This window comes from Phacochoerus africanus, chromosome 9 (genome assembly GCF_016906955.1).
Source record: "Phacochoerus africanus isolate WHEZ1 chromosome 9, ROS_Pafr_v1, whole genome shotgun sequence".
NCBI classification, from domain to species: Eukaryota; Metazoa; Chordata; class Mammalia; order Artiodactyla; family Suidae; genus Phacochoerus; species Phacochoerus africanus.
The window spans coordinates 38,622,297-38,648,808 of record NC_062552.1 but is presented as its reverse complement, the minus strand read 5'-3'; the positions used below and the strand labels follow the sequence as shown (position 1 = coordinate 38,648,808).

Here is a 26,512-nt window from a genome sequence, read left to right as displayed (position 1 = left end):
CTTGGCATGTGTATTACACACACATTCATATATATGTATTTGTATGTACCCTTTGAGTGCACACGCATGCACACATGTGCGTGCGCACACACACACATCCCTTTAAGCTACATGTGTCTGTGGAGTTGTTTCGTTTTGCTTGTCTTTTTAGTGGCCCCGCTCGAAAGCCCATCCAGGGCTGCCATCCTAAAAGAGAAAATCTCTCTGCTGATTCCTTGAAATTTTCCATCCCTTTATGGCCGGGAGGTGGTCGGATGTGGCCGTTGGGATTCGTCACTGCCCTTGGCCTCGGCGTCTCGGTGTCCGTTGGTGGGTGTTTGTGGGGCAATTTCCTCTTTACGTTAAGTAAGCACAGAAGGGGCCCCTGTGGCCCTTGGAGGCTCCTATATTTTCCTCCCATGGAGGCTGAGGTCAGTAGAGGGGCCCTTTTGGATCTTGTGGGTTTTTCCACTCCTCGTGCCAGGTGGAATGGGGGGGGTCCTTCTTACTTAACAGTGGTGGGAGCTCTCTCCTCACTTAGGGACCCAGGTCCATTCTCAGGCGAGAAGAATCTATTTCCAGCACCACAGGGTGGAGGGAGGCAGCCGGCTCTGATGTGGCCGCTGCAGGTGTGTGTCAGGCCACGTGAGCCAGCGGGAAAGGAGCCCAGTGCCAGATAGAATCACATCATAGGACCTTTGGAAAACGTCTCCTCCAACACCCCACTCACTTCTCACGAGGAGGGTGGAAACTTGCTCCCGTACGTCCTTAAGCATTGACTGCAGCCATGAGTGCCCCAAAGCATTGCCTGAACCCAGTGCCCCAGTTTATGTGGAAACCAAGAACAATAAAAGCACAAGGTGAAATAAGCTCGTGAAAATTAAGACACATTTTCCTTTACTGATGATTGGAATCTGGACCCTTCTGAGTTAAACACCAGCCAGCGTAGGATTGGTCACCGTTAAGAAACAAGCCCGAGCATATGAGGGTGTGCTTCTGCACTGGGCTGTGGAAAGTGGTTCTTTCTGCCAGCTCCCACACCCAACTTTCGTGTTAACCTCCAACCCTGTCTCTTACCAGCATCTTCTTGGGGGCAAAAATGAGTTCGTTTGCCTCCTACGTCCCCTGGGTGCTCTGTTTCTCTCTGTGTGTATACTTTTGTTGGAAACACAACTGAGGTCCAGGTCCATAAGAGCAGACCCATTTCCTGTCCTTTGCTCTTAGCTTGTCACATGATGTGGCATTACTGAGCCAGGTGCTCTGGGGAAGATCCTCCTCTTACCCACCTTGAAACATGTCCCCTTCATGATCCAGATCTTAAAGGCCAAAACACAGCCTCCTGGCTTTCTTAGAAAGTAAACATTGTGGCAGGCAAATAAATATTGACTGTCTTTAAGAAGTCAGTGGCGGAGGTCCCACTGTGGCTCAGTGGGTTAAGGACTCAACTTGTCTCTGTGGGGGTGCGGGTTCGATCCCTGGCTTTGCTCAGTGGGTTAAGGATCCAGTGTTGCCACAAGCTGCAGATGTGGCTCGGATTCAGTGTTGCTGTGGCCGTGGCATAGGCTGGCAGCTGCAGCTCTGATTCACTTCCTAGCCTGGGAACTTCCATATGCCAAGGGTGTGGCCATAAAAAAAAAGAAGAAGCCAGTGGAAGAAGGCTTCCTCAGATAGTCCCTAAGTAATTGTGAGAGCCCTCTGAGCACATTTACAGAGGTCAGGTTCATGGTGATGGGGAGGGAGGCCCAGAAAAAGAGCGAGAGCTGTTTCCTTGCTTTTAGACGGGACTGCCCCACTGGTCGGTGGGTTGGGACTGCCCCCACCCCGCCCACGTGAGGTCTTGCTCCCTTTCAGTATCACCTGCACCCCAAGGAGTTAAGGTGGCTCTGCCGTGAGCCTCACCTTGACCTTCCGAGGGAATCCAGTCACGAATAGTCTCTTTTCTGAACCACTGTTCTTTCTCTATGGAGATCTGAGGAAAATTCGGAGTGGGCAAAGTTTCCTGGGCTCTACTTACACCCTACACCTCCCCCGACACTTTACTGGGCCTGTTCTTTGCCAGGATGTCACCCGTGGTATAGACCAGCTCTGGAGGTCTTAAGAAAAGAATGGGCAAGTGACACATACTTCACTCCTTTAGAAACAAATTCTCCATTCCCAGCTCTTTGGCAGAGCCCAAGGGGAGGGGGAAGGCTGAAGGCGGAAGGGGTGTCCACAGGGCCCGTGGACTCACAGTGGCCCTGCCCTACCCTGCTCAGGGATCTGCAGCACCAGTGGCCCTCCATTCTGCATCTGTGCCTTTGCTGTGTCTGGCTTAGTGCTTAGCAGCTGGGGAGCTGGTCACTAGTTGGGGTGACCATTTGTCATTCGGTTCATTTGAAAGAGGAACCTCCAGTCTCCTACCTGCAAGGTGTGTGCTTGTGGGAGGGAGGGAGGGAATGAGGGTCTATGTAGGTGTCAGTCTTCTCTTTTCTGACTTCCAGTTAGTCCCTCTTTTCAGCCCACTCCCCACCCTTCCCCACTCCCAGCATCCTTGTTTCTCTCACCCTCTGGAGTTTACAGAGCAGATCACAGCCTGACGTTTCTGATGCATAATGCTGAATTTCTCTTTATAAATATGACACTGATTTGCATTCCCTCTGGCCATATCTGAATGTGCCTGGTCTCCAAATTCTTGTCCATACTGAGTATCATTGAACATGTATGTTTGGGTTATAATGAGAACATTCTGCCGAGTAAATTCCTGCCTCAAAGTGCCTGCACATCAAAGTTTGGATAGACATTGATCAACTTGCCATCAGTGTATAAGCATGGTTGTTCCCTCCACAGTCTTGCCAACAATGCACTAGAATATAAAAATCTTTTCCATATTGGTGGGTTATTTTAATCTGCATTTTGTTGATTTATCCCGAGGTTGACAATTTTTGGTGCATCTGTGCCATTTGTGTTTCTTCCTTCATGGATTTCCTGTAACCCATTGTTTTCTTCATGTGTTTATTATTTTCTTATTGGTTTTAAGCTCTCTTTACATATTAAAGATAAACATTCATGTGGCAAAACATATGGCAAATTTTTAAAAATTTTGTTGGCCTTCATTTTGTTTGCCCCTTTTCTGTTTGTTTACACAACCAGCTGACAAGTTTTAAACAGTAAAGCATATCAGTCTTTTGCCTTTGTGGTGTGCTTCCAGATGACTGAACTTTGAGCTTTCCGGGGTAAAGGAAAGGCAGAGAATTGGCCACTACTCACCTTTGTCCTGGTGGTACTAAGTCCTTATCAAATTCCACCCTCTTCTTTTACTTGTAGGAGTTCTATGATTCTTAAATGTCTCAAAGAGTCTAGCTAGAATCTCAAAATCAGTTCTTGGTCCATTGGTGTAAGAGATGCCATACTTACACAGCTGGTCAATCGGATCGTGGTATTTAGGGCAGCTGTCCCATCTGATTGCAAGTAGAGAGTTTTATAGTCCAGGGTCCCCAGATCCCTTGCCTAGTGATGGTACTTTTTGAAGGAAGTTGTTCTTATTTGTCAGTAGGCTACCAGCCTGGCTGTTTAATTCAAACAGCTGGTGTTATTCTGGAACCTAATGCAAGAGCACTGTTTTGCTTTCTGTGGTTTTTGCCAAGACCATTAGTTAAAAACAAGCCCGTGGTAATAGATGGATGTTGGTGTGTGATGGGGAAACAGCCCTGTGGAAAGGGATTCTTGCTCCTTGTCACCCTCTTGAGTTGGGCTTTAAAGAATGGAATGACCGAACTTTTAAAGTGAAGCAGGCTGACATGTCTGACCCCATCCTCCTAATGTGAGAGGGCGCTTTGGTTGCTGGCTCTTGCCCTGGGCCCCACCCGCCTTCCTATCATCTACGGTTTGTTTCCTGTGCCTAATTTGTTGCACGATCTGTTAATAATCAAACATGCCCTCACAAGCTGGAGAATATTTGCAGAGTGATAAAGCAGTTATGTTAGAATCTCCCACTTTCCCAAAGAGACGGGCATCAGGCCTGCACACTCTGGGAAGCATCCAGGTGCCAGATCCTATTCGGCTCTTTCATTCAGTACTGTTGCTATCCTACTGCAGGCCCCTGTCACCCCATTCATCCCCCATCCATCCACCCACCATCCACCATCCCTCGTCCATCCATCATCCTCCATCTCCCACCCATCCATCCCCCATCCCCCATCTATCCATCTATCCACCCAACATCCCCATCCCCATCCATCCATCCATCCATCCATCCATCCATCCATCCAGGCAACCCACCATCCATCCAGTGGCGCACTTAGTTTTGAGCACTTGTTATGGGTCAGGCCCAGAGCAAGGACCTGGGGGTATAGAGATGAACATGTCACCATCCTTGCAGTCAAGGGATTCATACAGTAATTGCAGGAAACATGAGTTCAGTGACATGTTCCAGGCTTAGGCAGTTGGGGCTTAATGTTCCTACTACCAAGGAGAGGCGGGGTTGGGTCAAGAAAAATTTAAAGGACAAGCTGGGTGCTTACCCACATAAATCCTCTCTCCTTCCATCCCTCCGGGCCTCTCATTCTTCCACAGATGTATACACTTACTAGGAGTAGTCCCTTCCTTGTATGTGTCCCCACCTTCTCTCACTTTGGCATTGGTTCTTTTCCCACCCATGTAATTTCCTTACTGCTTCAGGCACATCCCCTGATCTGCAGTTTTTGGCAACGTCCTGTTCCAAAGGTTCCAGCTCCTGGAATTCCCATCGTGGCTCAGCAGGTTGAGGACCCAGTGTCATCTCTGTGAGGATGCAGGTTCGATCCCTGGCCTCACTGAGTGGGTTAACGATCTGACATTGCCACAAGCTGCGGTATAGGTTGCAGATGTGGCTCAGATCTGGTATTGCTGTGGCTGTGGTATAGACTGCAGCTGCCACTCTGATTCTACCCCAGCCCAGAAACTTGCATATGCTGCAGACTTGGCCTTAGAAACAAAAAAAAAGTTCCAGCTCCTGAGCCTGGCATTTGGATCCCTCTACTATGCTGCTCCAGCCTGATGACCAGCCTCTCTCTCCTTCCTCCTGCGACAGGCAGACCTACTCACTGTCCCCAAACATGTCCCATCTCCCTTCTAACTCCACTCAACATCAGGGGCCGACCAAGAAAAGCCTGGGAAGTCATGTTGCCTCATGGTTTGGGGTCTGGAGGCAGGTGTGGCTACCTTTCTAGGTAGGTCCGCCTCACTCTGCTCTTGTCACGTGAATGGGATTCTCGCCTCATATATCTTGTTGGTTCTCCTCTGTAACTAAACACCAGCCTTTCATATGGAAGTCATCCATCTCTGTTTGCTAATGCAAATCGGGGGAACTTACACAACTTTTATCACCTCTTCCCAGCAGTCCCTTAGTTCTGCTGCTGAACTGGACAAGGTCGAAATTGCCACAGTGGGACCAATGTGTGGTTTATCTAATCTGTTACCACTCAGATAGGTAATGGAGAGTGTGAGAATATGTGCTGCTTATTCTCCATCTGGCCCCTCCTCCCAGGTCCATTTCTGCCCTGCTGGGTCCTCGGAGGCTGGGCCCCTGTGCATTATATCAGCTGGGCTACTTTATTTCAGCCTCTGGATTTGGCCAATAGGAGATGCCAGTAGGAGATCCAGGAACAGGAGGAGAGAGAGGTTGGAGTCTTAATCCCCCTGTTCTCTGGCTGCTCTGTCTGATTTCTGGCAATGGCTTCTTTTCCACCTTCACCCCCTCTTCCCCGGCTCTAAAATCACTGAGCTCCAGAACCGTTGCTCTCTCCCCTTGCCCTTCTAAGGGGCAGTCAAGGCTTCTTGCTGCTTTCAGTCTCTAGATGCTCCGCCATATGTGGTTGATCCCCTTAAACCTCCCCAAGCCGCTGTAACTGGTCCATTCGTTAAATTGTATTCTTTTTAAACCTTATCGAGTGCCATCTATAGCATTACCAAGCATCGACCTTGCAGGCTTAGTTATCTGGCCCAGCTCTCAACCCATGAATTGAGCTGTTTCATTTTCTTACGAGTTTTTTTGGGGTTTTTTTTGACGGGGGCGGTGGGGGGAGTACACGTTCAGAAGAATCTACAATAAAAATAACAGTCTCCTGGCCCCTTCCCTCCCCAACTTGTCCCTCTCCCTTGGGCCACCTCTTTGACCTCTTTCAGTTATTTTTTTTTTTTCTGGCATTTACCTCCATATTTTAAAATAATGTGCTTTTATTTTACTCCTATTTTAGAAATTATCTGCTTACTTCCTGTTATGATAGATGACGATTTAGCGCACTTATACCACCCTGCGACCTCCCCTCCCCACATCCTCACAACAAATAGTCGCATCGTTATTTATAGTTCCTCTATTTGGTGAGCTTTATAAGTAGTATTTTTACTGTCCTATTTCTTGCTCATTAACAACCGTATCTCTTGATTCCCTTGATCAGTAAGATGAAGATCTAATGTCTTCACCCCAGCTGCCTTTTACTTTCCAATTTCTAGCATCTCTATTTTTACTTTTACATTGTTCAGGGTGCTAACACTTCCATTTTTATTTTGTAACTGCCAGTAAAAACTGCTCTATCGGTAGGTTGATCCCAAAGACTGAAGAATCAGCAGATAGGGTTTATGTTATTAGGAAGGTGGAACAAGCTGTGCGTTGCCAGTCCACCCTAGGACATATTCCTTAGGTTTGCCTAGTGATTAAAAAAAATAAATAAATAAAAAACTCAGCCAACATTTTTAAATAAGGGGAGTTTTCATAAAAGATTTAGAGTTTGGGAGATTGTTTTAAAGGTTGTAGGTCTGGTCTGAATTCCCATATGGCAGCCCTCTGCTGGGGACTGCCTCCTTTAGAATGGGCTTGCCTGCTCCCTCCTACTCATGCAGTGCATGCATCTGCTCAGACACCAAGCCGGCTGTGTTCTTATTTGCCTGACCCTGAACGCATTGAAGTGTGTGACCCTGACGCCTGATCTGTTCTCCTCTTTGGAGTCAATATTATGAATTTCCTTTATATAGATGGCTTTATATTTTTCCAAGAGTATGTCATCGCATTCCTTTTTTCCCCACCACTTGCTATTATCATAGCCTCCCTTTTTGTCCTCTCAAACTCTCTAACCAGTTGGGTATTTTGTGTAGTCTCCCTCCTCCCAGAGTTCTCTTTTCTTCTCAAGTTTGACCTGGTTGCTGTCTAGGCCTGCAATACAGCTGTCATCTGGGTTTTCCTATGCTATTAAGCTAGGTTAGTTCTGCTGCTTCCTGGATCTCAACAACTTTTCTTTGAGTCCATTCAGTTTCTTTAGAGATGGAAATTCCACTCCCCCCCCCCTTTTTTTTTGTCTGAGACAGGAGGTACCAGGTTGCCCCCTGAGTACTAATGGCTCAACTGTTCTGACTTCAGATTTTATATAATCTCCAACCCCCCCACGCCCCCACTCCCCATCTTTTCGGCCTCACATTTGATTCTTGTCCTCCATTGCCCTGGCATCTCTGAGTCATGACCTCTTGGCCGTTCTGCCAGGCTGATGGATTCTTGTAGTATCTGAGCCCACTCCAGGGTCAGGCTCCCTGTGGCTGCTGCATCATCAGTTTCTAATCCTTCATACTCTGTCTCTCTTCTCCACAAAGTTGTCCCAGTCTCTTCTCCAGGAGCCTGTACTTATTCCTTTGGTGTTTGAAATGATAACTTAAAAAGAACTATTTCGCTCTCATCTTTGTGTTGATGTGTCTAGATGGAGAAGATATAAATGAAGGCAGTTAATGTGTTGTCCACCAGCTAAAGTAGGTATTTTTAATCCTAAATGTACCTCTTTTAGGATTTAGAAGTTCTTTGTATTATAAATATGTCTATCCGGAGTTCCCGTTGTGGCTCAGCAGTAACGAACCCGACTAGAATCCTTGAGGATGAAGGTTCAGTCCCTGGCTTTGCTCATTGGGTTAAGGATCAGGCATTGTCAGAATCTGTGGTATAGGTCACAGACGTGGCTAGGATCTAGCATTGCTGTGGCTGTGGTGTAGGCTGACAGCTATAGCTCTGATTCGACCTGTAGCCTGGGAGCCTCCATGTGCATGTGCGCAGCCCTAAAAAAAAAAAAAAAAAAAAAAAGACAACCTGCCACAAAACATGCCTATCAAATTCATACTTTTTTTTTCTTTCTTTTGTCTTTTTTGTTGTTGTTGTTGTTGCTATTTCTTGGGCCGCTCCCGCGGCATATGGAGGTTCCCAGGCTAGGGGTCGAATCGGAGCTGCAGCCACCGGCCTACGCCAGAGCCACAGCAACGCGGGATCCGAGCCGCGTCTGCAACCTTCACCACAGCTCACGGCAACGCCGGATCGTTAACCCACTGAGCAAGGCCAGGGATTGAACCCGCAACCTCATGGTTCCTAGTCGGATTCGTTAACCACTGCGCCACGACGGGAACTCCTAAATTCATACTTTTAACTATCAAATTTAGATCTTGTATTAATATTATTAAGGCAGCGTTAGCTGCCATAATCTCTCCCAGCTTTCTGGGGCTTAACATGATTGAAGTTATTTCTTGCCGCTATAACAGTCAAATGCAGGTGTTCTGGCATGGCTGGCATTCTTCCACAAATTCAGGAATCCAGGCACCTTCCATCTTGTGACTCTGCTGCACCTTAGAGAATACATTCTCAACTGGAGCAGTATGACACACAAGGGGTAAAAATTAGTCCTTGGGGCCAAAAAAAAAAAATCTCTTTTTTTTTTATACATAAATCACAGATATGCATATGGTACATAAACAGATATATAGTGTATTAAAATTTCATGGAGGAAGGCAGCTAGGAAAATAATGTCTGAACACGTTCCTTCCAGGGGCAACAATGATGGAAAAAAAGATAGCTGAACACTGCTCTAGGGCTTAGGATCACCCTGTGTCCAGGTGAAAGGGAGAAAAGAGGGTGATGAAGGCTCACCCACTTCTTAACCTTCATGGTCCCCAAATTACAGATACCTCCTAGCCCACATTTCATTGGTGAGAACTGGTCACAGGGGCCCGCCTTGCTGCTGGAGCAGGGAGGTGTAATTTCTGGTGGGGCAGCTGGCTCTCCATGACAACTCTGAGTGAAAAAAGGGGGTTGCAGGGGTTTTGGAGGATGGCTGGCTTCCAAATACAGGGTTTGGCAAACTTTGTCTTAAAGAACCAAGTAGTACATCTTTTAGACTTTGTGGGCCAGGTGGTCTCTGTCACAACTACTCAATTCTGCTTATTTTGGCCAAAAGCAGCCATAGACGCTATTGAAGTGAATAGATGTGGCAGTATTTCAGTAAAGCTTTATTTACATAAACAGGTGGTTGGCTGGCCTGCTGGCCATGGTTGACCAGCCCCTGCCCACTTCTACACCTGATGACTACTCCAGAGCTTTTCCACTGTCCACTTTTCTGTGCTTCTTAGGACCTAACTCATGTTTTCTCCATTCCCTGTGCCTGTGTGGGACCTGCAGCTGCCCTTCAACTGAGTGAGGAGGTTGAGTCCCTGGTTTTTCTGTGAGAAGAGAGGGATACGGCATAACCCTCAAGCTAATGAAGTGTAGAGGTCCCAAGTCTGGAGAAAAGGAACGTATTTGCTTGTGACATGATGATATTAAGCCATCTCCATGGCTAAACTCCACTGCCTGACATGGTAGGAAGCACAGGGCCCAGTCCACATGGTAAATGCTCAGAATATGGGGGCCATGCCTAAGTCCTGCTGTACAGCGCAGGGAACTGTGCCCAGTCTCTTGGGTTAGAACATGATGGAAGGGAAAAAAAAAAAAAAAAAAAAAGAATGCCAAGGGGGAGGGGGAGGGAGGTGGGGTAGACTGGGAATTTGGAGTTAATAGATGCAAACTATTCCCTTTGGAATGGATAAGCAATGAGATCCTGCTGTATAGCACAGGGAACTATATATCTAGTCACTTATGGTGGTGCATGATAATGTGAGAAAAAAGAATGCATGCATGTTTGTGTGACTGGGTCCCCTTGCTGTACAGTAGAAAATTGACAGAACACTGTAAACCAGCTATAATGGAAAAAAAAATCATTAAATAAAAAAAATGTTTCCCAGTAATTTTCAAATTAAAAAAAAAAGAATGTATGTGTGGGTGTGTGTGGCTGGGTTGCTTTGCTGTACAGCAGAAATTGAGGGAACAGTGTAAATCAACTCTAATAGTAATAAAAAAAAAAAGTACCTGCATTAGATGAAATAAGTCCTCAGAGGATCTGGTCCTCTGCTTCTCATGACATTAGAGAATATACTGTGTTTTCAATGGATTATTTCAATGATTAAGGCTAATATTTTAATAATTTCTAACATAGGCCTATGTTAGAAACAGAATACAAAATTATATATATGCAATATGATCTCAACCAAAGTGAATTAAAACTTTGGTCCAAAAAATGAAAATCTTCTCATAAAATGACTGGATTATGAGAGGCTTTTCTTTTTCCTTTGTATATGTTGAAAACTTTTAGGAAGTTCCCATTGTGGCTCAGTGGGTTAAGAATCTGACTAGTATCCATGAGGATGCAGGTTCGATCCCTGGCCCTGTTCATTGAGTTAAGGATCTGGCATTGCCATGAGCTGTGGTGTAGGTCGAAGATGCTGCTCAGATCCCAAACTGCGGTGGCTGTGGCGTAGGCCAGCAGTTACAGCTCCGATTCAGCCCTTTAGCCTGGGAACTTCCATATGCTTCAGGTGTAGCCCTAAAAAACCCCCAGAAACTTTTACAGTGAGCTTGCGGTATAGGTGGAGAGGAATAAATGTGAATGTAAAGCTATAGGGAGGAGTTCCGCTGTGGCTCAGCAGTAATGAACCCCGACTGGTGACCATGAGAATGCAGGTTCGATCTCTGGCCTTGCTCAGTGGGTTAAGGATCCCGTGTTGCTGTGGCTGTGGTGTAGGCCGGCAGCTGCTGCAGCTCTGATTCGACCCCTAGCCAGGGAGCTTTCATATGCTATCGGTGCAGCCCTAAAAAGACAAAAAAAGAAAAAAAAAAGTCTTTAGGAAAGGGAGTTAGCCCTGAGTGAGTGGTGACAAGGCTGTCTACCAGCTTGTGTACCCAGACACCTGTGATCGCCACCAGAAATTCTGTCAGAACAAGTCCCTAGGAGGCAGCCCATCCCATTCACCCTCCCCCAAGTTAGAAGGGCTCTCGTGGTTTCTAAGAGGTGACAGCCTCATCTAGAGTCTCTTCCACTGAAGCGGGACCAGCCTCTCGGGATGACTCCTCCTCATCGTGGAGTTAATCAGGAGCGGGGAGGAGGGCATGCCTGGGGTTGACTGCATGTCGGAGGCATTGGTCATCTCGGCCACTCCCCCCGCCTTCCCCATCCGGGCCTGTGGGCTGACTTGACTTTGGGGAGAAGCGAAATCTCTTGTGCCCTAAAATGCCATCTGTGTTGACCACCAAACCTGGTGACCTGACCTCCAGGTGCCCCCGCCCCCGTGGAGCAGACTCCGTAGTAACCAAATTCAAGATCATTCTGAAAGGCACCTGGTTTTCCAGGCCCCTCTGAGTTCCTCATTTGCCTCTTCCAGGTATCTCATGGTTGGGTTTGGGGGAACCCTCCCCTTGCCCCCCTTGCCATGCCCACCTGAGTCCCTTCTCTCCATGGCTGTTTCCTTTGGTGATTTTGTTGTGAAATTCTAGGCTGTCTACACACTGGCTCAGCCTGTGGCCTGTGCGCTGTGCCCGCATCCAGCCCTTGGCCTTATCATTGGTAGCTCCTCTCCTCTCACCCAGGGCCCTGCCCTGACTCCTCAGGGACATCAGCTGCTTGAAAACAGCTCTCCATGGCATCTGTCTGCCTGCACTTAGCCCCCGTGCCTCCCTGCATTCAGTCTCCTTTGTCTTTGCTCTAGGACCTCTCTCCTAGCTCCAGATTAGGTTGGAGTAACTATTATTTTTTTGAGGAGTTCCCACTCTGGCTCAACAGTAACAAACCCAACTAGTATCCATGAGGATGCAGGTTCCATCCCTGGCCTTGCTCAGTGGGTTAAGGATCCAGCATTGCCATGAGCTGTGGTGTAGGTTGCAGATGTGGCTCAGATCCCGAGCTCCTGTGGCTGTGGTGTAGGCCGGAAGCTGCAGCTCCTGTTCAACCCCTGGACTGGGAACTTCCATATGCCACAGGTTCGGCCCTAAAAAGTAAAAAAAAAAATTTTTTGTTTTGAGGGTCTGGCAGCACCCCTGGTCTCTGCCCACTCAATGCCAAAGCACTTTCCCAGTTGTGACAACTAAATATGTCTCTGGACATTGTCAGACATCCTCTGGAGGATGAAATGCCTGCAGGTTGAGAACTACTACCCACGTGACAAGAACCCCTCTCCCACCATTCCTTTGCCCCGCCCCACCCCCAACCCCTGCACCTGCTGTGCGCTCTCATCCCTCTTTGGGGCCATTGCTCCAGCTGTCCCTGTTGAATATCCAACGTCTTCTCAAATTCTCTGGGCCTCAGTTCAGCTGACAGCCTCTTACCAAGGCCTTTCCTGAGTGCCCTAGGTGAGCAAGCTCGTGGCTCTATCATGTTTTGTTTTGGTTTTGGTTGTTTGTTTGTTTGTTTGCTTTTTAGGGCAGCACCTGAGACATATGGAGGTTCCCAGGCTAGGGATCTAATCGGAGCTACAGCTGCAGGTACAGCAACACAGGATCTGAGCCACATCTACAACCTACACCATAGCTCACGGCAACGCTGGATCCTTAACCCACTAAGCAAGGCCAGGCATCGAACCCACAACCTCATGGTTCCTAGTCAGATTCATTTCCGATGTGCCATGAAAGGAACTCCTCTATCGTGTTTATAGTTCTCTGTTTTGTGTTTAAATCCTCCTTAGACTCTCTCTGACCTCATTCCATCGATCCCCCCGTTCCAGCCATGCCATCTGTCTCCTCGTTCTCCCTCAATCACACCAGCCGTGTGCCCATCCCAGGGCCTTTGCCCTCGCTGACCCCTGTGTCTGGCACACCCTTTCCCCCAGACACACCCACGGGTCGCTCACCTCCCTCGGGTCTTTTTTCAGATGTCACCATCTCAGAGAGGCTTTCTTTTTGACTGCTTCCCATTTCATGCATCTATAACTGTCTAATATGCTGTGTATTTTAATTGTTTCATTTTCTGTTTCCTCTTCTTAAAATGAAAGCTCCACGAGGGTAGGGAGTTTTATCCTCCTTGCTCACCATTGTATGCCAGTCACCTAGAACAATGCCTAGCATCTAACGGGCACTCCAGAAATTGGTTTTGGATACGTGAGCTTTATTTTGCAAGGCCGGTTGGGGTCTCTGCCCTAATGTCACTGTGGACATGTGAGACAAAGCATTGGGTGAGCTTGGATTCTTGTGAAGCCAGAAGCATAGGTTGTTGAAGAGTCTGCAGAGAAGGTAGAGTCATCCACTAAAGCATGTTTGCATGTGACTAGGGGTACTTGCCATGCACAAGTGAGGGACTTGCCCACACTTCTTCTTTTACTGGTATTGGACAGAGTACCGACTTTTGCTGTGAATTGTATTGACCACGCTGTGACTGAGGTTTTTTTTTTTTTTTTGTCTTTTGTTTGTTGTTGTTGTTATTGTTGTTGTTGTTGTTGTTGCTATTTCTTGGGCCGCTCCCGCGGCATATGGAGGTTCCCAGGCTAGGGGTTGAATCGGAGCTATAGCCACCGGCCTACGCCAGAGCCACAGCAACGCGGGATCCGAGCCGTGTCTGCAACCTACACCACAGCTCACGGCAACGCCGGATCGTTAACCCACTGAGCAAGGGCAGGGACCGAACCCGCAACCTCATGGTTCCTAGTCGGATTCGTTAACCACTGTGCCACGACGGGAACTCCTATGACTGAGGTTTTATTTCTTACTGTGTACATGTGCTTGTCTAGAAATAGTTCTCAGTTCGTTCTTGATTATAAGCCGCGGGAGGTTGGGACCACCACTATGATGGCTCCGTGTCTAATAAGTGCTAAATCAAAGCTCTGTGGCCACACCGCTGCCTGTCCCCTCCTACCAAGGATCTTTTCATTTCTCATCTCTCCCTACTTCTGTCTGGTTCCTTTGCTTTTTCTTTTACTGGGCTCTCTTCATCTCAAAATCGCCATCCCTCCCCCCATGGCCCCTAAAGACCACATCTTCAGAAAGCTGAGCGGAAATGAGTCAACAGCCCCCTTCCTTGTCAGAGTCCAGGAAGCCTTGCAGATGACCAGGGTCGTTCTCCAGGCCACACGGTCTGGGTACCCTAACATTTTGAAATTCAAAGTCTTCCAGGAAAGCCCTGCCATGCGCACCATCGGGGATCTGGCCAGTGCTGCCGGTCTTCCCTAGGTTCTCCCCCACATGGTCATGGTCACGGTGCCCCTGGGCCTCAGTGGAGGCTCCTGGGGCTTCAAGGGAGCTGGCTGTTTCAGGGCAGACATCCAGGAGTGGGTACAGCTGAGCCCCTCCTTGAATCCTGGAGGGGGTTTCCACGAAGGCTCGGGTCTGGAGGTGAGCAGTGAAGAGGGGTGGGGTCAGAGTCAGAAGGTTGCAAAGAAGCCCCTTCCTCCAGCTTATATAATCGATCTGCGGAGAGCGGGAGCCATGGGGCTCCACAAGTGATTTCCCGGCTGCTTGTCATGTGGAGAAAACTGATGTGAAGGACACTTTTCCTCCTCTGCTTCCTGCCCTGCTTTTCTGTTCTTTGTGTCGTGAATAATGTGAATACAGCAGGAGCCTCTTACTTGGAGTTATTTTTACAAGGTCTCCTCTCTGCTGCAGATGACTCAGAGCTGGGGGCCTTCTCTTAAAGATGTTCCTTGGGAAACGCCAGAGATGCTGCGCCCGGGTCGAGCTAGGGGTCAGAGAGGGTGTCCTGGCCCCTGACCCATCTGGAGCCGTGCGCTCTGGAAGGAGGAGTTGGGGCTGGAAGGAAGGCCCCACTGAAGGCCAGCACTTCTCCCGGCTTCCCTCTGCCCAGTCAGCCCTACCTTTCCCTTTCCGTCCTTTTCTGCTCCAGCAGAAAAGACCAGTCCTGCTTGTAGGTCTGGAGAGGGGAGAGAGCCCTGCCCGCAAGGTTGACGCTATAGTTCTTCTGGTAAACAGGAGGGTTTGCAGGCTCCAGAAGCTGGTGGCCCACGTCTAAAAACTACGACCAGTGGTCACCAGGCTCTGAAGGAAAAGGAAAATTAGAGGAACGTGTTTGCATGTCTCCAGCCGCCCCCCTCCCAACCCCACCCAAGTTCTTGGGAAGTAGAGGCTGCATCTTTCTCTCTGTCTCTTCCCAACACCATGCTCAGCACTAAGACCCAGTGAATGTGAGTGGAGTAAAGGAATTAATGAAAGCTGAACTTTTTCGTGTGTAAAGCTGAACTTCTCGGGCACGTGCACAGCGCGGTGGAGGATGGTAGGCTTTGCACCCCCAGAAGATACGCATGCGCAGACCTCCACATGTCGACCGGAAGTTGTCATCCCTTTCAGTGCAAACCTCATCTGACTTGACCACTCATAGCCGCTCTGAGAGGCAGGGGTGCTGTTGCCTTTTGTAAAGGGTCAGGGAGATGGACGGCACACCCGATGCTGTGCAGTTAGGAAGATGTACAGCTCGGTTCTTCTGCCCTAAATCTGCCAACTCTGCCCATTTCCCTGCCCCTGCTATGCCCTGGAACCTAAGAAACCCTGAAAGGCGCCCCTGCTTTTGCAAGAGACTCCACAGCCTCCTTTGTTGACAGCTGAATGGCTCTCCTTCTGTGAGGACCAGTCCTTTTTCCCTTCTGCTCTGCCTGTGGCAGAAGAGCTGGTTCTCACCCATCCACTGCCCAGCGACCCTTAATTACAGTGGGAAGGCCCCTCTCAGATGCCTCTTCTCCGATGGCTCTGGAGAAAGGGGATGGTTGGGGAATCCACCCTTTTCCTCCTGCTAATGTGCCCTCCCCCCAACTCCCTTTCTTGCTGTCTTCTCCCAGATGACACAGTCCCCAGCTTAACACCCAGGTGGATGGAAAAGGTTTCAAGTTGATCATTTGGAACTCAGGATGCATTTCCCCATAGAAGTAGCTTGAACATGATGCTGGGCCTACCCGTGATATATCTGAGGTAGACTATTAATAGCATTGGCCAAGTAGAGAGCTAGTATGAATATTAATGATTCCACTCATTAATTAACGAATAATAAGCCACCACCATCTCCTCCCTGGAAGACAGTAGCAGTCTTGTCATGGATCTGTTCTTTTCCACTCTTCACCTCCTTTAGTTTGTTCTCTGTGTGAAAAGTTGATCAAGCCCCGTCTCTCCTGCTCAGAGCCTTCCTGTCCCCGCCACCTGGCCTCTGCCTGCCTCGTTGATCTCACCTGCCATCCTTTTCCAGCTCTCGCAAGCTGGTTTCTCCAAAGGCTCAGCAGCTGCTGTTCCCTCTGCCTAGAACTCTTGTCCCTCCTCGAATTACCTGGTTCCATCTCAGTTCATTCAAGTCTGTGCCAGATGTCGCCTTCTCAGGTACCCCAGGACACTTCAGGTGACCTCATATACCCATCTGCCAATCACTCCTCTGTCGCCTGATCCTGCTTATTTTCCTTCGTAGCACTGATCAAACTCTCCATTTCACGGCTGGTGTATTTGTTCACTTGGGTCCTATTGGTCTCTGCTAGAACGCCAGCCCCACAAGGGCGGAGCCCTGGTTTGTTTTGACTACTCTATTCCCTACAGAGTAGTACCCGACACGATAGGTACTTTTAAGTGATACATCCTTTTAAGTGATTACGTGCATGAACAAAGGAATGAGGAAGTTCCCTGGTGGCCTCATGGTTAAGGACTCAGCTTGTCACTGCTGTGGCACAGGTTCAATCCCTGGCCCTCAAATTTTCGCATGCCGCAGGCGCAGCCTAAAAAACCCAAAAGCACATGAACGAATGATCTGTCTACACCTGACCAACAAGCAGATTGTGGTTTCTTGTGGAATTTATCACACATTCCAAACATCAGAAATGAATTTCTTCCTTTCCCAGCCCTGGGGATTTGAGGCATAGGGACTTCATTTTAGTAATGAGTTCGTTGATTATTCTGGAAACCAGGACTTTTTTATTCTGCATTATGAAGGAAATAGTTACTTTTCTCCGGCTCTGCATTTGGCAGAGGAGGGGGGCAGCACTTGGGTGTCCTGTGTCCCCTGCCTCCAGTTGTACTGAGAATGGCCGTGTATCTTTGATTATCCTAAAGTGGAGTTTCCCACCTCGGCACTGCTGACATTTTGGACCAGGTATTTCTTTGCTGTGCTCTGCTGGGCACTGCAGGATGTTTAGCAGCATCCCTGGCCTCTGACCATTAGATGCCAGGAGAACCCGCCTCCCAGCTCTAACAACCAAAAAATATTGAAGACACTGCCATTCTCTTCAATGGGCAGAATCAGCCCAGGTTGCAAATGACAGCTCTACCATGTGCTGGAAAGCCCCCCCCCCCCAAACAAAGCATTATCCAGCCCCAGATATCAGTGGCGTCAAGTTCAAGAGACCCTGCTCCAGCACAGCACTGCTGAAGCTGCTCTGTTCTGTGCTGCTCTGCGGTAGCCGCTGGTCACATGTGGCTGTGAAGCACTTAAAATGTGGCTTGTACCACTGAAGAACTGAGTTTTTAAGTTTATTTCATTGTAATTAATGTGAATTAAAATCGCCACTTGAATAGGCTGGTGGCTACCACACTGGACAGCACAGCTCTAGAGAAACCAATGCTGCTCCCCCTTCAGTGTCCCAGGAATCATCTGAGGAGAGCCGAGTCTGGTTCAGCAACCCAAGGGTGAGGACCGAGACGATGCACTTCTCGGAACTTCCCAGGGGATACCAAGGACCACAGTTTTAGAAAGTGACCGATGTCTCTCATCTCAAGAGCATATAAACATAAAAATGACATTGCTGCTGCCTGGAACGGCTTGCGAAAGGACACAGTGGTGTGGTGTTAGGGCGACGGGGAAAACACAGTCTGTGGAGTCAAATTCTACTGTTATTCAGTCGGGTGTCCAGGGCAACTTAATCTTTCTGAGCCTCAGTTTCCTCATCGATAAAAACAGGACAGTGATCCTCCGTAGCAGTGTGTTTCTGAGATGCTGTATCTGAAAGCACCAAGCCGGGTGCCTGCCTGGCCACTGCCTGGCACTCGGGAAATTTTGGCAGGTGTTAATTGATTCACCTAAAGGAAAGGCATCATTTACACACATCAGCCCTGATGCTGAGGAACATGCCTGAGACCCCCCCATGTCAGAATCACCCAGGGGTTCTTTTGAAAAGCAGCTCCCTGGGTCCAGCCCCTACCGACTGAGTCAGAGCCTTCCACAGTAGGACCCCGGAAGCTTTGTTTTTTGTTGTTTTTAATTGAGGTAGAGTTCATAGAGCATAAAGTTAACCACTAACCATTTTAAAGGGTAGAGGTCTGTGGCATTTGGTGCATTCTGTGTTGTGCATGCCTAGTTCCAAGGCATTTTCATCACTCCCAAGAGGAGACCCCATACCTGTTAAGCAACCACTCCTCATTCTCTTCCCAGCTCTAGACCCCTGGCAACCCCTGGGCTGCTTTCTGTCTCCATGCACTTACCTATTCTGGGTATTTCAGATAAAAGGAATCATTCTGTGTGACCTTTCGTGTCTGACTCTTTTTACTTAATGTTTTCCATGGTCTCCTATGTTGCAGCATGTATCAGAGCTTCATTCTTTTGTATGGCTGAGTGATATTCCATTATATGTAAATACGAGATTTGTTTATCTGTTAGTCTGTTGATGGATATTTGGTTGGTCCCCACTTTGTTGGCTGTTGTGACTAGAGCTCCTTTTTGCTTGAGTACCTGTTTTTTCAGTTCGTTGGGATTTATTCTTAGGAATAAGGATGATTAGGTCATTGGTAATTCTATGTTTAAAGTTTTGAGAAACTGCCACACACTTTTCTAAAGCAGCTGCGTGATTTTTCATTCCTGCCAGCAATGCAAAAGCATTCCAGTTTCTCCACATCCTCACCAACACTTGCTAATGTTGTTGTTTTGTTATTATTATTTTATTTTATTACTATTATTATTATTGCCAACCTAGTGGGTGCAAAGTGAAGCTTTACTCTTTACTTCCCCAGGTGGTCCCTGTAGGTGCTAGAGCTGTACTTAGGAGAGCTCGCCCTGCAGTGGGTTAAGTGACAGTCTGTTCACAGGGCCACAGGACTTTTGGGACTTGGTCAGACACTGCTTCTTTGGGGCTGGTGAAACCCATCAGAGAATTGGAGTTGTTACGGTGTGTATATGTTTAAGAGGTTGAATTTTTTTCACACGTCTTACCATCTTGGTCCATTCGGGCTGCTGTAATGAAATAGCACAGAGGGTGGCTTGTAAATGACAGAAATTTATTTCACCCAGTTCTGGAGGACGGAGGTCCAAGATTAAGGTGCCTGCACGGGTCGCATTCCCTGAGAGCTCCCTTCCCATGCTTTGCCAGTGCTTTCTCCCTGTGTCCCCACGTGGCAGAAGGGGTGAGGGAGCTTGTGGAATCTTTACACTAAGGGCACTAATCCCATTCATGAGACCTCCACCCTCATGACTTAAGTACCTCCCAGAGCCCCCACCTACTCATAGCATCACTTCTGAAGGTTAGGATTTCAACATGTGAATTTGGGGGGACACAGCATTTAGCACAGAGCACTTGCCCCTCCCCAGGGAGCTGAGTGGACAGGGATGGCTTGCTCTCCGCTTGCCCCAGAAAGGTCAGATCAGCGCAAGTGACCTGTGCCCCCTGGGTGACGGCCCCCTACCCTGCTGCCCCAAGGCCCCACGGGCCAGTTTCTGCAGAGCACCTCTACCAGCAGCTTGGAGCTGGCCTGGAGGGGCGGTCCTGGCACGAATTGGCTTTGAACTCTCCAATTTTAATAAAATTTAATGTGACGTTTTGCATTCTGCTGCGTACTGGAGCTGGGCCTGGTTTAATTATTTTAAATTAGGGGCTGTCTCCCCAAACATTTCAGCGTATTTCAGGAACACGTCCATTTAATCTTGTGGCTCTGAGGATAAAGGTGATAAAGCAGGGTCATTGGGCAGAGGAGTGTCCGGGAAGGGGCTGCAGCGGGAGCGCTTAATGAAAGGAATAGTATTCCTCTCTAACAATGAGGATTTTGTTTCCCTCTTCCGGAATTTCCTCAGATTTAATCTCTGGGGTGGAAAACAGCATTTAAAGGATACATTGTACCCACAAGCAAAGGGATTAAGGTCCTACTGTAACTCCCTGGGTGCCTTTGAGATTGCTGTAGGACATAAACCCAGCACCCACAGCCTCCTTCCGTCAGCGGTTCTCAGCCTTGACCACCCGGCAACCTATAAGCACTACTGTCAAATGGGTGTTGGTGAAACCCAGGCACCCATGTTTTTTAAAGCTCCCAGGTGATTTTGATGTGCAGACAGGACTGAGAACTGCTGTGCTAGCCCTTGGTACGTGATGGGTCGAAAAAACTTGCCCATGCCCTGGAGAGCCTACAGTCTGACTGGGGAGGCCCCCTCATTAATCACATAATTAATTGATTGCAACTCTGTTAAGTGCTATTGCATGTTTGTGTTTCTGGAGGATCAAAGAAATCTCCCTGAAGCTGTAATCTGAAAGCTAACTGGCTGTTAATGAGGGGGCAGCTAGGAGAAGAGCAGCCTAGTCCGAGGGCCCAGCATGGGCAAAGGCCCTGCGGTGGGAAAGAGCTTGACATCACCTGAAAGACAAGCCAGGTGGAACTGTGAGCAAAGCGACGGGAGGCCTAAAGAGGCTGGAGAGTGGATAGTGGCCCTCCATCCGTTGTCAGCCTATCATGGGCCCGTGTGATATGCTCTCCAAGTTTGAGCTGCTCTGATACTGTTGCAAATGGCCCCGTCTCTGTTCTGGAGTAACCTGGTCCCTGAAGCCTTGACAAAATGGCCCATCTAAATCGCATAATGGCCTGGGCAGGAACTTCCTACTCTGGTGCCTATAAATTATCCTCTTCTCAACCTCCTTGGAGGTAAGAGCGGGGCATCGCAGAAGAGGAGAGGTGTTTGGAGAGAGATCGGGCATTTTCAGTACATCCAGCCACCCCACCCCACCCACGCCCGGGCTGTGGATTGAAAATTAGATCTTCCTCCGTGTCACCATCATCTCTACTCGTTTGACAGAAGGGGTGGCCCCCAAGTGACTGGAGTCTGAGATTTCTCATTGCATTGATTACTCTCCGCCCTGTTTCTTAGATTAAATCTACAGATGTAATTCTTCCTCCTCCTCCTCGATTTCTGTCTCCAACCCCTCTCCTGCTTCCCCTTCTTTTTAAAACCTGTGCCAATGTCTAATTTATTGTGGGTGGCACGGAGGGAACTCTTCCCACCTCAGTCGGTCCTGTTTCCCATTTGAGAAGCGCCATAGTTTCTCTCCAGTGTCCCCTCCCCTCCCCCGGCTGCACGCTGCTCTGAGCCTGGTGGGACCTGAGCTCTTTTCATTTCAACTGCTTTGTGGCTGAAGGAACCTCCCCCTTTGGTTTGAGCCTCTCAATACCCATTTTAAGTGTTCATGTCTTTATATTAATTTTTTCCCCTCCTGAGACTCTTAAATCGTCATTCTTCCCTCAACTCTGACAACGTGTGGTCTGTAAGGCGGTCATTGCCAAGTGCAGAAGGAAGACGGAGGCTCAGATAACCATGTGGCAGGGGGAAGAATCTGGCTTTGCTTGGTGGCTTGCTGCCTGCGGGTCCCTGAAAAGTCGCGCTGCCGTTCCAAGCTGTGTCCTCATCGATGGTGTGGGAAAGAGCCAAGTAAGGAAGGTTTCCGTCCCTGTAAGGCGGTGAGGTGACAGCAAGGGCTTCTGGGCTTCCTGTTCTGGATCCCCCACTCGGTTTCATGGGTGCATTATTGGGCCTCAGTTTCCCCCTCTTGTAACCTGGTGATACCAGCCGTGACTCCGCAGGAGTGTTGTAAACATTTGGGGCACTGCCTGGGAAGGCCCAGCAGCAGGATGTGGTAGCTGTTCTGACTCGTCTACCTTCTAGAACTCGGCTGTGGAGCTTGAACTGGAACCCAGGTCTGCTGGATGCTGACCCAGAGCTCCCGAGCAGAGCTCTGAAAGTCCCAGGGTGGCATCTGGAGAGGGTGGGCCTGGGGCCGAGGAGGTGAAGCTCTGCGGCAGAGGGGGACTTCCCCAGGGCAACTCTTAGCACAGAGGCAGGGGATCCTTGAGGGCACACACCAAGGAACTGAGTCAGCGGGCCCCCTGTGCCCTTGCAAAGCTGCCAGTCCTGGCTGAGGATTGTTTCTTGGATTCTGCATGGAGGGACGGCCCCGGGCTGTCCCTACTCATGGTGCGTGATAGGAATCCTGCCCCCTATCCAGGGCCTGTTGGGAGCCAGAAAATGCGCTGAGGTTGGGCCCACGAGCTTGCTGATCTCCCAGCAAGGAAGGCACTGCTAACCCCGTTTTATGGAAGAGCAGGCCCAAGTGGCCAGTTGGGTTCAAGGTTGGGGTAAGGGGGGCAGATCTGAACCCAGGTCTGCTTGGTCCCAAAGCTCATGTTCTGTGTATGGAGTTATATGACCTTCCGTAAAACAGCATTCACCGTGAGGCTTCTCCAGCGATCATTTTAATAATAGACAACACCCGTTCACCTCCCCAAACCCACCCCCACTGTCAGTCTGTGTCCGCATTGAGCACCTGGTTTTTACCACTGGACACATTGGATTTGACCAAGTTACCACTGTTAAAGAGAAAAATAGATCATGAGTCCTAGAACTTTCTATAAAATGGGAGGAGGGAAGGCATCCTAGATAGGATTCCTCGTGCCATCTTCTGCAGAGGGAGAGGTAGCAGACGTGCACCTTTTATTTTCCTGGCTTGCCCTAGAGACCTTCTTGGGCACTTTTGGAATAATCTGCACATCTCTAACGCAAGCACAGTGATGTAAGCGTGGTATGAGGTCAAGACCGATTGGATCCTTTTTAAGAGCCTCCTTTCGTAACTAGAAGGTCGCAGGACCTTTTCACGGGCTATTCAGTATGCCAGCAGCACCTTTTCTTCCTAGCTTTTCCTTCCTGCTTGCCCTGTTTTCCTTCACTAATTTATTCTTAGGGCTCAGATTAAAGACTAATTCTTTCTTTTTTTTTTTTCTTTTTCATATACCCATGGCATTTGTTTTTTTCTTTTTTCTTTTTTGTCTTTTTGCTATTTCTTGGGCCGCTCCCACGGCACATGGAGGTTCCCAGGCTGGGGGTCTAATCAGAGCTGTAGCCGCTGGCCTACACCAGAGCCACAGCAACGCAGGATCCGAGCCGTGTCTGCAACCTACAACGTAGCTCACGGCAACGCCGGATTGTTAACCCACTGAGCAAGGGCAGGGACCGAACCCGCAACCTCATGGTTCCTAGTCGGATTCATTAACCATTGCGCCACGACGGGAACTCCTACCCATGGCATTTGTAAGTTCCAGACCAGGGATCAAATCTGAGCCACAGCTGCAACTCCAGCCACTGCAGAGACAATGCCAGATCCTTAATCTGCTGCACCACGGCGAGAACTCCTAAAAACTAATTCTGACCCTCTCCTCTGCTAGATCTAGCCCCTGTCAGATGCTGTTATAGCAATAAATATACTTCTTCAGAGCACCTTGCTATTACAGTTATTTCTGAGGCATTAATGCTGGTTTCCCCCACCAGATCATAAGCTCCGTGACGGCAGGGACCACACGGGTCTCACCTGTCACATGCCTAGTACTTTGCGCTTGCCTGTGACATGGTAGGCACTCAGTCGGCAATGAATGGAGTGGCGTTCCACTGTGGTGCAATGGGTTAAAAATCCATCTACCGCGGCTCAGGTTGCTGCAGAGGTGTGGATTTGATTCCCAGCCTGTCGCATTGGGTTAAAGGATTGGGCATGGCCACAGCTGAGGCATAGGTCTCAGTTGCAGCTTGGATTCAATCCCTGACCCTGGGAACTTCCATATACTGCAGGTGCAGCCATAAAATAAAAAATAAATAAATAAAATAAGAAAAAAAAATTTTAAAAACCCCTCAATGAATGGACCGATGAATGTTTGGCTAGAGGGACTGAGCTAGTTAATTTCATTTCCTTTACCTCAAGTCCAGCCAGCATACTCTTTGTGCAGGGAAAGAGATTGTAATTACTAGTTTATGTGTCTCCCTTGGGCCTTTTTGAAGAAGAACCATCTTGAGAACTCTGGACTCTAGCCCAGCACCTGGTACATAGTAGATGGCCAATAAAAGTCGACGGTGTGGTTGTCGAAGCTTAATCTCCCATGAGACTAGTCCCAAGGACTCATGCTCCTGTTGCTGGGCTTAGAGAGTTAATTTCCCGTGTTGAGAATAAGGATGGTACAGCAGTTCATGCAAACGGAAGGAAGTACCTTCCTGCTTCCCACCTCGTGCCGTGGTTTAGCTTCTTGGTAGGATCTGCTTTTGTGGTTGCCAGTTACTTTCTTGACTTATTTATACATAAATAGTTATTCCCATAACCTTATCTTCGCCAACTTTCAGAGATAATGATATACAATCTTTATAACATCACAGACATTGCTTCAAAAGCATTCTCTTGCTATAGGAATGTTTATGATGTGCTTATCTCCAGAATTTCATGAGCAGCAAACTCCCAAATTGCAGATGATTTAGCATTGGAAGCAGGGAGTGAGAGTCTGCGTGTGTATGCATTTAAAAAAGAGAGAGAGAGACTTTGAAAAGGGAAGTTTTTCTTCTGCAGATTTATCTTCTAAAGTTTAGAGTAAGAACTTAAAAGCTGAGAGTTTAGAGGAATGAGCACTTTCTCTTAAACATTCAAATGGGGGGAAATGACTTGTAATCTCTCCCTCAAGTATTAAGGCAATAGGCATTTAAAGGCTTTTTTGGGGAGCTGGCTGTCACAGACAAAAGACTTCTCAATTTGAAAAAAATCATTTTTATAGCATTAAATAGTAGGAATGAACACTAGCCCTGTCGACATTTTGGAAATGATTTCTTTGCTGAAACGTCCCAGTCTGTTTTAGTAGATGACGTTGTTCTTCCCATTCAGGGCCGTAGCATCTGCTGCAGTTGCCATGGTTACGGTGGGATGGTCGGAGTGGAGCAAGCTGAGGGCTCCGGGCACAACTTCTGACCAGGTTCCCGTGAACTCAGGGACTTGGTGTCCCACCTCTGCCCAGGCAATACTTCAAAGTCACACTTTGGCAAAGCCCCTGCTATGACTCTCCTTCTTGGGAAGAGACTCTCAACAAGCTGACCTGTAGTCCAAAAGGTGGATTGCACATCATTTTTGTTTCTAGCCACCCCCTCTGAACCAGGAGCTCAGCCAGACCCCTCAGGAAAGCTCCACTTCGTACAGACGTTTACTACGGTGATGCTTCTTGGCTGTGGCTCGTGGAAGGTGCTGGTCTACCAGCTGTTTACCACTCCATGAGATCAGTACAGAAACTGAGAGTAAGCACTCAGAAACTCATGCCGATTTGACAGTAAGCAGTTGAACCATTAAAAAGTAGGCTCTTAGGTCCTGTTGGGGCTCACTGGGTTACGAACCTTGACATAGTATCCTAAGGATGCGGATTTGATCCCTGGCCTCACTCAGTGGGTTAAGGATCTGGTGTTGCCGTGAGCTGTAGTGAAGATTGAAGATGCGGCTTGGATCTGGCGTTGCCGTGCCGTGGTGTAGGCCGGCAGCTGCAGCTTCACTTAGACCTCTGGCCTGGGAACCTCCGTATGCCACAGATACGGCCATAAAACTGAAAAAAAAAATAATAATTTTTTTGAAAGTAGGCTTGCACCTTATGTGACTCTGTCATTTCGTTTTTCTTCTGGTTACTTTTCTTATATTTTATAAACATGTTCATCCGTGATGGATTGGACACTAAAACAAAAACTAAGACCTGATCATTCATCACAGATAACTTGCAAAGTCCTGTGCTGCTGCACTCGGAAGCTGCCTCTGCTCCCTGTGGAACGGGCAGGCAGTTGAATGAATTTGAGGAAATCGCAGCACTTACCAAATTATCTTATAATGAAACATGCGTACATCTCTCTCGCGCGCGTGCTAGGCTGTTGCTCAAGAGCAGGGACTGCGTCTAATTCATCGTTGTAGCCTTGTTCCTGGGAGCCCCGCCTGGCACATTGGAGGGCGTGGGAAAATTTCGTCCAGTGCATGTCTGCTCGGCAATGACAAGAGGGTGGGTGAGGCCAGCCTAGCGCGCTCCAGCGGCTTCTGGATAGTGTCCTCAGCAGGCTGGTGATGGAGAGCTGGGAGCTCGTGGTGAAGAAGTGACCATTCCTTCTCTTTTTCCCACAGAACCAGGCCTCCTCTTCCCACCTGCTCAGCAGCATGAGAGCAGCATGACTGGCCGGCCGCAGGAGAAGCCCCCAGAGCCAGGCCCCCAACGCACCCATCTGCTGCAGAGGTCAAGGTGAGCCGGCTTCCCTTCTCCTGGAAGGTTTAGGTATTTTCATTTTTTGCTTTTGTAATCCCTCACCATGGACTGGAAAAAATGGGGATTACTGGGACATGGGTAGACTTAAAAGTGCATGTCAGCCCATTGGGGCAAATTATGCTCATTTTGGTTAATGGCGAGGTCGATGGTGGAGCAGAAAGA

At 48.5% G+C, this 26,512-nt stretch overlaps 1 protein-coding gene across 16 annotated transcripts in view; it reads left to right on the top strand.

Moving 5' to 3' along the window:
* The window catches only part of TRERF1 (transcriptional regulating factor 1), a 219,713-nt gene that overhangs the window by 120,671 nt on the left and 72,530 nt on the right, over positions 1 to 26,512 (top strand). For 15 of the 16 annotated variants that reach the window (XM_047796747.1, XM_047796741.1, XM_047796754.1 and 12 more), the window contains one exon: positions 26,212 to 26,326. The gene's annotated coding sequence lies outside the window, so the exon portion shown is untranslated. Of the gene's footprint in view, positions 1 to 26,211; positions 26,360 to 26,512 lie in introns of all 16 variants that reach the window. The other variant, XM_047796744.1, reaches the window with a different exon arrangement.